Source organism: Periplaneta americana, chromosome 7 (assembly GCF_040183065.1).
Source record: "Periplaneta americana isolate PAMFEO1 chromosome 7, P.americana_PAMFEO1_priV1, whole genome shotgun sequence".
Lineage (NCBI taxonomy): Eukaryota > Metazoa > Arthropoda > Insecta > Blattodea > Blattidae > Periplaneta > Periplaneta americana.
The window spans coordinates 146920924-146934354 of record NC_091123.1 but is presented as its reverse complement, the minus strand read 5'-3'; the positions used below and the strand labels follow the sequence as shown (position 1 = coordinate 146934354).

Here is a 13431-nt window from a genome sequence, read left to right as displayed (position 1 = left end):
AATTTAGGTGAAATTGCAGTGGTAAGTTTCCAATTTATAATTATTACTATGTTAAACGTCTCTAAAAATAATATGTTAAAAGCCTAAAGCAGTAAAATGAATGTCGCGCTTAAGCGGTAAGAAAAGGGAAATTATGTGTGTTACGTTGGGAATACTGAATGTGGTATTTCACACATACCGCGTATTGGTTCTGTGCGGAAAACAAGCAAATACGCACGATCTCGCACAAAATGTTTTAATTACTATAAAATTTGTTGCAAGCATGCATTTGACTATATATATATTTCCTGTAAGCAGTATGGAACGTCTGATTGTTCTCGAGAGGTGATAAGAAGTTGAAACCAAGATCCTTGGTAATTCTTATAGATAGCCTGCTAATCGTATATCGTATGAGAAATTAAATGGTAGAATTAGACTATAATAGGAAGCTATATCGAATATTAGTCTGACATGGCCCGTAAACTTGTAGATTGACGGCACGTGAAAGACCTTTGTATTTTAATGAAGACTTGAAATTGAAAAAGAAATCTTAAAACTAGTCTTCGAAAACTAAAGCTATACTACAGCAAAAATCGGTAGACATAAAATGACCTAAATTACAATAAATTTTGCCTGAAATAACCAACATAAACTACTTAGTCAAAAGAGTATAAACGAATCTAAGAAAATGAAAAGTACAATAATGGAACCAGAAGTGAAATTCATTTATTGCATCCAACTGGTCACATACATATGAGACATGTCAAAAGTAACAATTAAAAGCTACAACAGAATTAAAATAAAACATAGTAGCATACATTAACTAAAGTACAACACACAAATTTCAACATTAACAAATAACAAACACGAGAACAGATATAACACAAGACAAATCATATTTCATTTAGCAGTCTGGAGTCAATTTCGACCAACGCGTCCTTCATGAGACTAAATCCTTCTCGAAGTCAGGAGGGGAAGTAAAAATTTTTAAGGCGTTCTTTTTCTATTCAGTTATGGCAATTTTCAATAAATTCGTTCATACTGTAAAAGCAGTTTTAGATTAAAATTTTGTAAAATTCTTTCTTACATTTTTGATGTTCAGATATTTCTTTAAGATAATTTGGTAGGCAATTATACATAATACCAGCATGAATGAAACTGTTTTTATTTAGAGTTTTGTTAAAACTTTCAATAAAAATATAATATTTATTTCTTGTATTGTCTGTATTTGTGGGAAAGCTATACAAATTATATTTGATAAAATTTAAAGTTTCATAAATATAAATACAGATAATGGCAAGATACGTAATTTTTTTAAGAATAGCCTGCAGCTAGTAATTTGAGATGCTTGAACTATGGCTGTAATAGCTCTCTTTTGTAGTTTAAATATTTGGATTGCATTAGGTGAATTACTCAAAGATTATACCATACGTTAGGATAGAGTGAAAGAATGCAAAGTATAATATGCGAGGAGATTCAATTGACGATGCTCATGTCGTAAAAGTCGATAGAATAAATGCGATCGGAGCTATAGCTGCAGGCTCATCCCTCAGGAGCAACGGGATATTGGTGCAAGGAACTACTGCTCTGTCGTTATTTACCCTGTGAAGCACAATTCATGGTGCTGTTAGTAATCAACTTTGGACTCCAATACTCGAGGAACGACTTGGTTGTCGAATTAGAGTGGGTATATTAACAGTGGCGTAGCATGAAATTTTGAGCAGGGGAAGCTAAGTCAAGTTGTCTTTCATGTACATATGAGAAAACGTATTACAAAAATATAGTTTTAAAATAAATAATAGCCAATGTCAAGTCTGCAGTCGAAGATTGGTTGGAACCTCGTAAGTAACACCAATAAGGCATAACCTCAAATGGTACGTAGTAAATATGATTTCACTGTTTACACATACAGTATCTCTAACAAATAGGCATGTATAGGTATAACATTAGCTCACTCCCTGTCATACTTAGAGAAATCACAATATTAACGGTCAATACATACAGTATTACTATCATTACGTAAGTATGCGTCTGTTTTGGTTATGTCCTTCATTGACAGCAAGGGAGTCGGCATTTGTTTTATAAATCACACTTTTGTTCGTAAGTCAGTCTTGATAATAAAATTGTCCTAAAAATTCAAGTAAATTGGTGTCAGGAACTGTTATTTCACTCATTATTTATTATATCAGCCACAGTGCACACTAACACTTCAACTGAACGCAACTCACGAAAGGGACAACTCGGAAACTAAATTATTTTGAATGTAAAAGCTAGCTTCTTGCGAGCCTTGCGACCAGGGTTGTTTAGTTAGAAAGGGATGGAAAATCTGCGGGGTGGGTTACAGAGAAGAATGAGTGAAAGAAACCAGTCTGCTTGGAAGCTGGTGTGTGCAGGCTTCTTGTTTACTGCAGCACCACGAATCATCTTGAGCTGCCGCATCACAATATTTAACGCATAAATATAAACTCTATTAAAATTAATAAATAATTTTGTTCATAAACTGCAGGTTATTATGAAATTATTATTAACTGGGGAAGCTGAGCTTTTTAGCTTACATTGACGCTACGCCACTGTATATTAATGAGGTAAAATTCTAGTTTTACATTTTAGAAATATTTCGCATGGAAACAAAAATCACAGACGAACAGAAGAATGATATGCATTAAATTTTTTGAAGAGTGATCCCAAAATTAGCTTAGTCCATTTGGCCATTTTTATTTATATTTATGTATGATGATTGTGACTTCTATAATTATATTTCAAGCGTGTTTTCGTCTAAAACAACTCCAAACCTTGTCTAAAAGTTTATTGTGCATGTCACTTGAAAACTCACTGTAGATCGGTGGATAAAAAAAAAAACTAGCCTAGTCCTTTTATAAAGTTGGACTGAACGCGTTTTGGGATCGCACTCTTCAAATATTGAGAATGAATTTGCTAATTTTAAACACGATTCTTGTGTACCGGTACTACATAAAGTAACGTTTTTGTTCATAGCACAGAGGCCTAGGTCTAGGCCTACTTCACGCAATTGCTGTCTACAAGCCACTGGTTGAACTACACGGCTTGCCATTAATGCATGTTGCTGAAATAAGGTTTTAGTCCAACGTACCCATTGGAGCAGAGCCTATGGTCCTGAGTTCATTAAGGTAAGTGATCTGAAATTTCTTTAGCCACGCTTCGTGCATTTAAATATAAATTATACATGACATGACAGCCCATTATGGGCCCTAGCCTTCTTCAGAATGTCCTTCCAGACTTCTCTATTTGCTGCTAAATTCCTCCAATTTCTAATTTTACTAATTCTAATATTCTGCAAGGTATCATCTTTCCATCTTAAATTCGGTCTTCCAACTTTTCTTGTCTGTAATGGTTGTCATATAGATCTTTTTAACAGTTTTATTATTGTCCATACGTATAAAATGTCCATCCCAGGCCAATCTATTAAATTGTAATATACTTCACTAAGTCAGGTTCCTTAAATAATTCATACAATTCACAATTTCTCCTTCCCAAAGTATCACCTTCTTTCACAGCCCCAAAAATAGTTCTTAGTATCTTTCTTTCAAAAGTAGCCAGAGATTTCTCATCTGACTTTGAGAGTCCAAGGTTCTGATGCATATGTAATTACTGGTCTTATAAGAGTTTTAGTAATCAGTAGTTTGGTTTTCTTTGTTACTAAATGTGATCTAAGATGTTTTCTAAGTATAAATTATAAATACAGTATTCCAAGAAGTATGCTCTTCTCACAATATACAAACTTATTTCTTATATTGAGTGATAGAAATTTCAGATATAAAAGTTAGGATTCTAAGAATTTTTCGATGAATACGATACAGAACTTCACTCATTAGTAGCCAATATACATGATCATGAAATTAAAAATAGTGAACAAATTAGTATTCCGTACTGTAGCTTACATAAGTTTATTACAAATTTTTCTGTCGTGGGGATGCAATTATATAATAAGCTTCAGTCAATATTATAAAAATACCAACCAATAGTTTCAAAACTAGATTTTATAATTAACTTTTAATTAATCCTTTCTACTCTGTAGATGAGTTTTTTTAACATAAATGTATATTATGAATTTGTTTTTTAATAAATAAAATTATTTACATTGTTACAAATAATACATTAAGAGTGAAGTGTTTTCATTAATTTTTGTTTTTCCATTGTTCTAATTCACTGTTTTCAATTAATCATGCGTATTTTCAAATGCATATTTTTTCCTCTTTTGTGACAAAGCCTATTGCTGTTTGTTTAATGGCTTAATAAATTTAATATTTGTTTGGTAGATCAATAGTTCACGTAATGCCGAGAATCAGTGACAGGTTAGGTTAGGCTTGTTGAGGCTTTTGATATGTCTTGCACACACAATTATTATATTACGTCATCACCATATTTGTTTCATCAGTGGGGTGTAATATGGCTGTATCGTATTTTTCAATAATCCCAGCTAGGCTACACTATTCGGAGCAAAGTTAAAATCAAAAGGATATTCTACTGTGGAAAATAAGGGCAATATTAGGAACAGGATGCAAGCTACAATCCCAGCCTCTAGTCCCAGAATGTTCTATGTTATGCAGCATAATATCGAATTACAGATCGATTTCTTGTATTGCGGCTACTTTTATGCCTATTAGGAAAGAGCCTAACGGGATGCTTCTCACCTCGCTGATGTAGAGTCGGTAGTAATTCATAATGATGTAGCTGAAGTTCTCATTCGATAAATAATTTGCCTCTTTCATTAGTCCAATGAACATGAAGTTAAGGTGAAATGGACTGGTTTTAGTTTACATTAATGACGAATCTCCGAACATGACGTTTTCGAGCTCGTGCGAATGAAATGATGCAACATAAAATGCAAATGTAAATTTATGAAACCATTTAATATTAGTCATCTATGCTCTTAAGTTGAGAAAAACTAATCTAAATCTGTGAAAAGGATTATTATGAATGATTAAATTAGGAAGGACAGCGTTGCTGTAGGCTATCTAAATTACATTATTTTGTTGTATTCCTGTAGAGTATTTTTCATAGTAAAGTCTATATTTACTGTCATTTGTGACTATAGTTTCAATACATCATCCTTGAAGCAACATCATCCAAAGAAAACTAAATATAACTTCAAATTTTAATTAATAATTATTTCCATTTTAAATAAATTTTGAAAATCGGTTGTCATATTTCTGTGTGATGCCATGAAAGCAAAAAAAAAAAAACAGATACCTATATTAACATGTTGAGGAAATTTGATCGCCAGTTTTTATATTTTTTAGGATACTAAAAATTAAATTAGCCACAACTTCACATTTGTCAATGGTAAAAGTGCAGTATACTGGCCAGAAAAGTTTTATGTCGCATGTAGGCCTAGAGATTAATCTGGTGAAAGGGATCTGAATATTAGTCTCAATGCCTGTGCATTATAACTGTGGTATTTGTTTCAGGATGTAATGTGTTTCATAATTTGATCGTAATTAGGTGCTTAATAGAATTGCTAGACTTGGTGGTGGTATTGATGGTGAAAGATAAACGTACTGCACTTTCACCATTATGAAATGTGACCTAAAGATGTTAAATATATGCATCTATTAAATTTTGGTTTTTAGATAACTTTGATTACATTTAAATTCTACAGGAAATACAAAATAAATTCTCGAGTATTTTCTGAAATGTTAACGAAACACAGATTTTTAAATTTCAACTCAACATACTAGCTCTCCAATTTATTTTACTTACCGCTAACCATGCTGGAACTTTTCATTAATGATATTACGTTAATTAGAAATGCTAAACACTGAACGCAAATTAAACCGTATTAATTCAAGCTCTGTGGCCGAGATGGATGAAAATTTTTAATTACAAAATTTTGGTATATTTCGGTAAATCTTCCTTATTTGTCGATCTTGTTCATTGTTACAGCTATTACTTGATTGGTAGTAAATAGGCCTACTGTTACTATTCCAATGATTAGATGGGAAGGGAGTTGCATTTTTGTATATGAAATTTACGAATGTGATAAAGAGAATGTTTTGGAACTAGATTTACTTTGATTACAAAGGAGATCATTTGCTTCTGTGTACCAAGTTCTGTTGCTAAATTTCAATAAACGTAGCTTCTTTGGAAAATAGTTCAAGTATGCTATGAAAAGTAACCTACGAGTAAATTGGAATTTCAACTCCAAGGATTAGTGGAAATATAATTTGGTGAGAATTGTGTATGTGTGTGTTCATATAGTCTTAATTAAATGTTAGTATATTACTTTCATGAATTGTAACGCATTTTTTATTTTTGCTGAGGATTGTTGCTGCAAGATTTTCCAACCAGACGAGAGGATCTGATCCATGGGATCTGATTGCAGCATACATTTTTCCGTATTTCTTAGTGGCAACCGGTAAGTCACGTAATTTCTTACTCAGTTACCTACATAGAAGTGCTAAACATTTCAGTATCTTCTCAGATAGCTTATTGTACTATTTCAATTTCAGAAAATTAGAAAAGCAGAAAAGTATGTAATACTAAGGGATTACCCCTGATTGCGGTTCTGGCTGATACGTAGGGTACATCTACTGTATTATTAGGCAGTATATACTTCACTTGACGATGTGCCAGAGAAAGAACAGTTACTTGTATGCATCTGAATCTGATTAGTGTAATATGTACAGTATCTAACAAAAGTTTAAGACCAATAGAAAATTTCATTTATAATTATCTCCTGGTCCTATATTGTTGTTACTATCTTCATCATGAATATTTTGTGAATTAGGCTTTAAGACATCTATTGATGCAAAGAACGTGGAAATACATTTAGTTTTCGAAAATTGTGAATTTTTATAAAATTATTGTTTTAAAAAATGGTACATATCTGGTGACGGATTAATCTGTAAATGCTAAACCAGTATGTTTAATTTGGTAATGAATTTTTTCAAGCAATGTGAGGGGTGTAAAACATATTGGCACCAGAAAAAAAAATTCAAAAATTTTTTATCGTTTGACAATTTTTTTTACAATTTTCCAAAACGAAAATACTCGTAATTTTAAGTAATAGGCTTGACGTTATCTCCACAGCCGATTGAGCTAACGTACCGGAGACGTGTATCCTTTTAAGTGTCATTTGATGGCAGTTGTTAAGATACTCAAAAAATACAATAATAAAAAAGGATTAAAATACGCCGGAAGGAATTGGTACATTTTACATACCTTAAAATATATTGAATTAAGCTTTCAGTTTAACTGATGGCATAATATAAGTTAACCTACAAAATAGTTAAATAGCATGAGAACAGTCTGAATAGCAACAAAAAGCAGGCGTGTAAGGTTTCGTATCAACAGGGATCGTATTCAGACAATAAATTCGTTTACTGTTGTGAATATATGATTCAGAATTATAACTTAATTAGATCTATAACTTAAGCTTACTCTCGCTACAAAACTTCTTAGTCAGACATTGTAAACAAACTCAACTTCTTGGCGTTAGTTTAGATATCTGAAAGACAGAATTTCATTACATATGTAAAACTTACACTTAAATAAAACAACATGGATGCACATCTGCAGATATATTGTGTTGATCTCGTTATGACATGGCCTCAAATTGTTTCTTCAGTTGGTTTTATGTTTTGTTCTTGTAATGACTTCTAAAATACTTTCCTTGTTAACTCAATTCTAGGCGAGGTACATGCTTGAGCTGACAATGCGGTGCCTTAACAAGAGGAACTTCCTGGAAGATGCATCCGGAGCCGCACTGAAGAGAATGAAGTTAAGTATCAGATGAGAGATGTTACACTTTTCATCGTGGTTGTGTAGACGAATTTTAAGTTTACACCAGCGTTGAGATATAATACGTTGTAAATTTCGGTCCATAAAGCTCCATTATGGATGTTACTCTGCTTTGAAAATGGTCTTCAATTTGGTTCTATCCGGTATGTCTGGTTAGTCGAAACAACTGCATAAAATCGGACAGGCAACTCTGCAGATCTTGGGAGATACATTAAAACTAAAACTAGTTGAGGATTTTAGAATATAATATTAATTCTAACATTCAGTTCAAAAGCGACAAAATTAATTCTTGAATTACAATAATACAAGTTTTCTGAGTAGTACAAATATTTTTATAAACCCTTGATAATCATTTATTGCCTTTCATACAGTATTTCAGACTGCATAAATATTCAATATATCATCATTGTAATAAGACAGTGAAACATGATTCACAAAATTAATTTTGGCTTTTTTGTGTCAAGATGATTATTCTAAATTTCGTTTAGTTAAAATAAATACTTGAAACATTCTGTCCGTAATTCACTGTACCCTAAAATACTCGCACATTCATTCATTTAGTGTTCTACTCAAGGGCAGATCTTTCACTGTAAACCCAGCTTTCTCCAATCTTATTTTCTGCCTTCCTCTTAGTTTCCTTATGTGATTCATATATCTTAATGTCGTCTATGATCTGATATCTTATTCTCCCGTTCACTATTCCTTCCAGTGCATCCTTCAGTAGGCAGTTTCTTCTCAGTGACCCAACCAATTTCTTTTTCTCTTCTTTATCAGTTTCAGCACCATTCTTTCTTCACCCACTCTTTCAACACAGCTTTATTTCTTATACTGTCTTTCCACTTCACACGTCCCATTCTCATCCATAGCCACATTTCAAATACTTCTATTCTCTTCTCTTCACTTCGTCGTAACGTCCATGCTTATGCCCCATACAATATCACACTCCATACAAAGCACTTCACTAGTTTCTTCCTTAGTTCTTTTTCCAGAGGTCCGCAGAAGATGCTCCTTTTTCTATTAAAAGCTTCCTTGTCCATTACTATACTCCTTTCGACTTCCTGGCAGCAGCTCATGTTACTGCTTATTAGTACACCCACCCCAAGTATTTGAAGCTGTCCACTTGCTCTACTGCCTCATTTAGAATTCGCAAGTTTATCTTCTGTATGTTTCTTCCTATGACCATGGTTTTCGTCTTATTTGCATTTATCTTCATTCCATACTGCTCACAGCTGTCATTTAGCTCCAGATGCATATCTTTTAGTATCATTTCCTCTTCTGCTAACAACGCCATATCAGCAGCAAATCTTATGCACTTTATTTTTTTCCTCCTACTAAAGCAGTTCTAATTGTTAGGCTCCGTTATTAAATTTTCAGAGTTACATGCTATTTCGCGGTTTTTGTACCCTACTTTAGTAATGTATATGAATATTCTGATATTAAAGCGGGTAACTTTTTCCAATGTTGAATCGTTGTAAAACTAAATTTCGCAAATTACATTTTAAATCTCCTTTAATTCTAATATGTAACTTATTGAGTGAACCCCATGTTAACAAGGTCATAAACTCAATGAGAGAGTTTCATCATGTCTAGTTCGTCATTGTCAGTTTATGTAACCTTGCACTCTCTCTAAACAGCACGAGATCCAGACGTATGTCTGAAGACCTAGAACTCCATACTCTACTATGTTATAAAGATCTGTAACTGTTCATTTAAATTACTATTGTTTTATTTCTAGAGAATTCACATCTTAACAAACCAACCGGGTTTGTCCATGAATTCGTGTAGTTTTAAAGATTTCACACAAATCTGCAAATTCACAAAACTGATGACAAGGACATGTACGAATGAGTGATAATATGTTATAATTTATTAAGCTGGACTTCATTTGCTTTAGTGTTAATGTTCTGAAGTTATCATTAAACTTAGGTTGTATTTTCCCCATTTGAAGTAAATTTGATTAATTTATTCGAAATTTCGTCACTGTACAACACAAATATTTTCTAACAGTTTTACTTAGTAGAGTAAAAAGTGAAATAAGATGTTCCTGTGTTCTAAAGTGATTCTAGATTTAGTATTGTCCATAATAAATTTGTCTGAATCGGGAATGTGCTGTAAGTGTATTAAATTCTTTGTAACGTTGTTATTTATTACTGCTTATTTTTTTACTTTGCAATTTCAGTAGTTTCCAATATTATAAATAGAAAAATTCATGCCAATGGCCATCGTTGTCTATACTGTTAATGTCTATACTGTTATTTCTTTACTCTGAAACTGATATGAAATTCATTCATTCTCAAAATTTAATTATGCATCTTTCTTGTTTTTGTTTTTTTTTCCCCCCTGGTAGTGTTCTAAATTTGTCATATAGCATAGATAGTGATTTGATGATATGCTAATCTTAATTGTACTACATCAATAATTTTAATTTACTATGTGCAATTGTTTTACTCTGAATGTAGATTCTGTGTTTTAAAATACTGAAATAAAGGAATTTATTTTAAATTTATTATGCTCGAAAATAGTACTGATTCTCGTATGATTTTTCGAAAAACATTAATCATTTATCATTGACACTGTTCTTATTTGTAATATTTTCAATAATTTGTGTTCTAATTTTCAGATGTTTTGGAGAAAATTATTTTTAATTGAGCTAATCACTTCATGTAATTAACAATATATTTTTGCAGATGCCCCTTATCAGTGACTAACTTAAGCTAATTTCATTTGGGTGTAGAATTCTTCTGTTAGTCTTCGTTAATCTTGGGAACATAAATCTCATGTTCGCGAAAAAAAAGTATAAATTATTTAATGCATGTGTATGTACTTTCGGAAACAGGCTTACATAATTAAATAGTGCTGTAAATCAGCCCTTGACTAAATTCATCAAATAGCTCATATTAGTAAAACAAATTGCCAAGTAGGCCTACCATCTTTCTTGTTCACGGTTCTCACGAAGTTCATGCTAAATTGTGTATCTGAATAGTAGCATACGGATACGAATGAAATGCCTTTTCTTAGTATAAATATCGTTTGGAGTTGTTCAGAAAATAAATATCACGTTATCTGTGTAATTAAAAACAACTGAATTAGTATTTGTAATCGAAAGTAACTTGCATGTCAAAATTTTTAATGTGGTCTTGCATTACTAAGAATGCTTGTGCTAAATTTTGACTCACAAATTAGATTGTGATTTCCCAACAATTACTCGATACCAGTTTTGATATTAAAGATAATATTACCTTATCTATTGACGTAACTATTTTGTGAAACTTGTACCCTTCTTCAAAAAATCGATGAAATGCGAAGTGAAATGCGGAGTGAAATGCGAAGTGAAATATGAAGTGTGTAGTGAAGTGAATCAGTGAAGAAAATGCGAAACATAATTAAGGAAGAACGAAGAACACTGAAGAAAGAAAAAAGAAAACTCAAGAATAGAATAATTGAAGTAAATTGATTTCGAAGAAACGGAATTGTAAAGGAAAGATTGAAGAGAAGTTAGAGGAAAATGGAAGAAAATGAAATCAAGCTAACGAAGGAATATAACGTGACGCGTGAAGAGGGGTGCAAGAATTCTTCTTAAATAAGAAATCGCGAAAATTTGCTTAGACAGTTGTCTGGGAAGTCACATTCACAGTATGGAACTCAACTAAGCTTAGAGTTCCTTTACATAACAAAATTCGAATTCAAATAGTTATGGAGAATATTTATAAATCATCCAGATTTTTCCACGTAAATATAAATTCTAGAACTCTATTGACATTTGGAAAAATCTCTGGAAAAATATAGTTTCGCACAAAGTATTGAGAATTATGTTCCTAATTAAAACACTAACATTAACAAAAGTTTAAATTTAAAATTGCTGAAATGTAAAAAATTTTCCACTCTAATTTTTTTTTTCAGAAGACATTTATTGGATGCAGAAGAGAAAATGGTAAAGCTTCAAGTTTCCTGTTTCATTGGGACTCTTCGATACTTGAAATATAGTTTTTATTGTTGTTGTTGTTATTATTATTATTATTATATTATTATTATTATTATTATTATTATTATTATTATTATTATTATTATTATTATTATTATTATTATTATTATTATTATTATTATTACTGTTGCTGCTGTTGCTATATTTGGATTCAGTTGAAGTCTTGGATATTAAATGAGTTACTTCTTTAGAATGGCAAAATCTTCCTCGTTCTGCAAAAATTATGCTGTATCAACAACACATCCTTAAGATGTCTTAAACAATTTTATCAGTGATTGTTATGGTGTATATTTATTTCTGGCTTAACATTGTGTGTGTACATTGATACTGATTTTTATTAACATTCCTAATTGATTTTCTGTAATTGTGATTAATTTATTATAGATATTAGATTGTGTACTTTTGCATATATTTAATTTTATATTACTTTCAATATGTAATTATCTGTGTGATTTTTTTCAGGAGGGAGGACGGCTTAAAATAGTTTTTCCTAATAAAAGTTTCTTGCCTTATCTTAGGATCTTACTCGCTGACGAAGAGTGATGATGAAATTTTCTCGCTGAAATTCCACGTTCATTTCTATTTGAAATTTTTTTGTGATATATCGTGCCATAAATCTTACCAATATCTTAAACATCTTTAATACCATAACTGGTTCGATACTTGAGCCCGTTCACTATCACAATCAGACATAGACTTACATCTTTTATACTGTACTCTTGTTTCGAAGAGAAATCTACCTACCTACTGTTGTACCATCCCTTCTCCAATAACTTCTGTTAATTATTCTTATCTGAACATATCTCAGTGATGTTTCATTTCTGCAAGGGACTATTCTTAAAGATTTAATATAACTATAGCTCCTACTGGTTCCTTCTTCTCATTTACAATTCAATGTTTGTTACAGATAAACCGTGGATCGTTTCAACCTTCATCTCACTGACGCTAAACAAACATAGCAATTGATTAAGCATCGTAAAATAACCAACTTAAAGTGACTCGTGAAAGAAGATGCAAGTGGTGGTGGATTGCTCGTCACTTCTGTGAAAAGATTAAAACGAAAAACTGAATCCATAAAATATGAATTGAATATTTGGAGAGAGATTTGAAATAGTTACAAATTGTGAATACGTAGTTGTGAATAGTGGACAAATTAGTGTTTGTGTTTATTATAACTGTATAATGCATTCATCTGAAGGTTACAAGAAAGAAGAGTGTGAATATACTGAATGACACTTCACTATTGTATTAGGTAGGAAGAAATAATGGTACAATAAACCCAATATGGTTTCAAACTTAATTTTTATTCACCATATTCCATTTAGACACGCTGAAAACATTTTATATGAATGTTAATGGAAATTTCTGAACAATGTTAAAATTCCAGTTGAATAACTCCAGTTTCAATTACGTTGCCAAAAAAAAAAAAGACAAACTTAAAACTCGAACAAATCAAAAGTGCATAGGACTATTCACTTAGTTGTAACTATGGCTTGCATTAAAAAGTGAAAAATATAGACCTATATGTAGCCTAATTATGAGATTTAGAACAGGGATATATGTATTATAGAAAATTTCCTGAAAATGATGAAATAATTAAAAAACCCTATCGTTCTTGGTCATAATTTCTTAAGTTAACAAATACCAGAAGTACAAGAATATATTGTAAAACTTACCTGAGGTAGTGGACT

General features: G+C 31.6%; 1 long non-coding RNA gene across 1 annotated transcript; it reads left to right on the top strand.

Annotated features, from left to right (window-relative positions):
* The first annotated feature begins 2694 nt into the window (after positions 1 to 2694).
* On the top strand, positions 2695 to 13016 carry LOC138703549 (uncharacterized). Its single transcript, XR_011333203.1, has 3 exons — positions 2695 to 3125; positions 6279 to 6373; positions 7649 to 13016. It is a non-coding gene; the product is annotated as an uncharacterized lncRNA (long non-coding RNA).
* Positions 13017 to 13431: the final 415 nt, after the last annotated feature.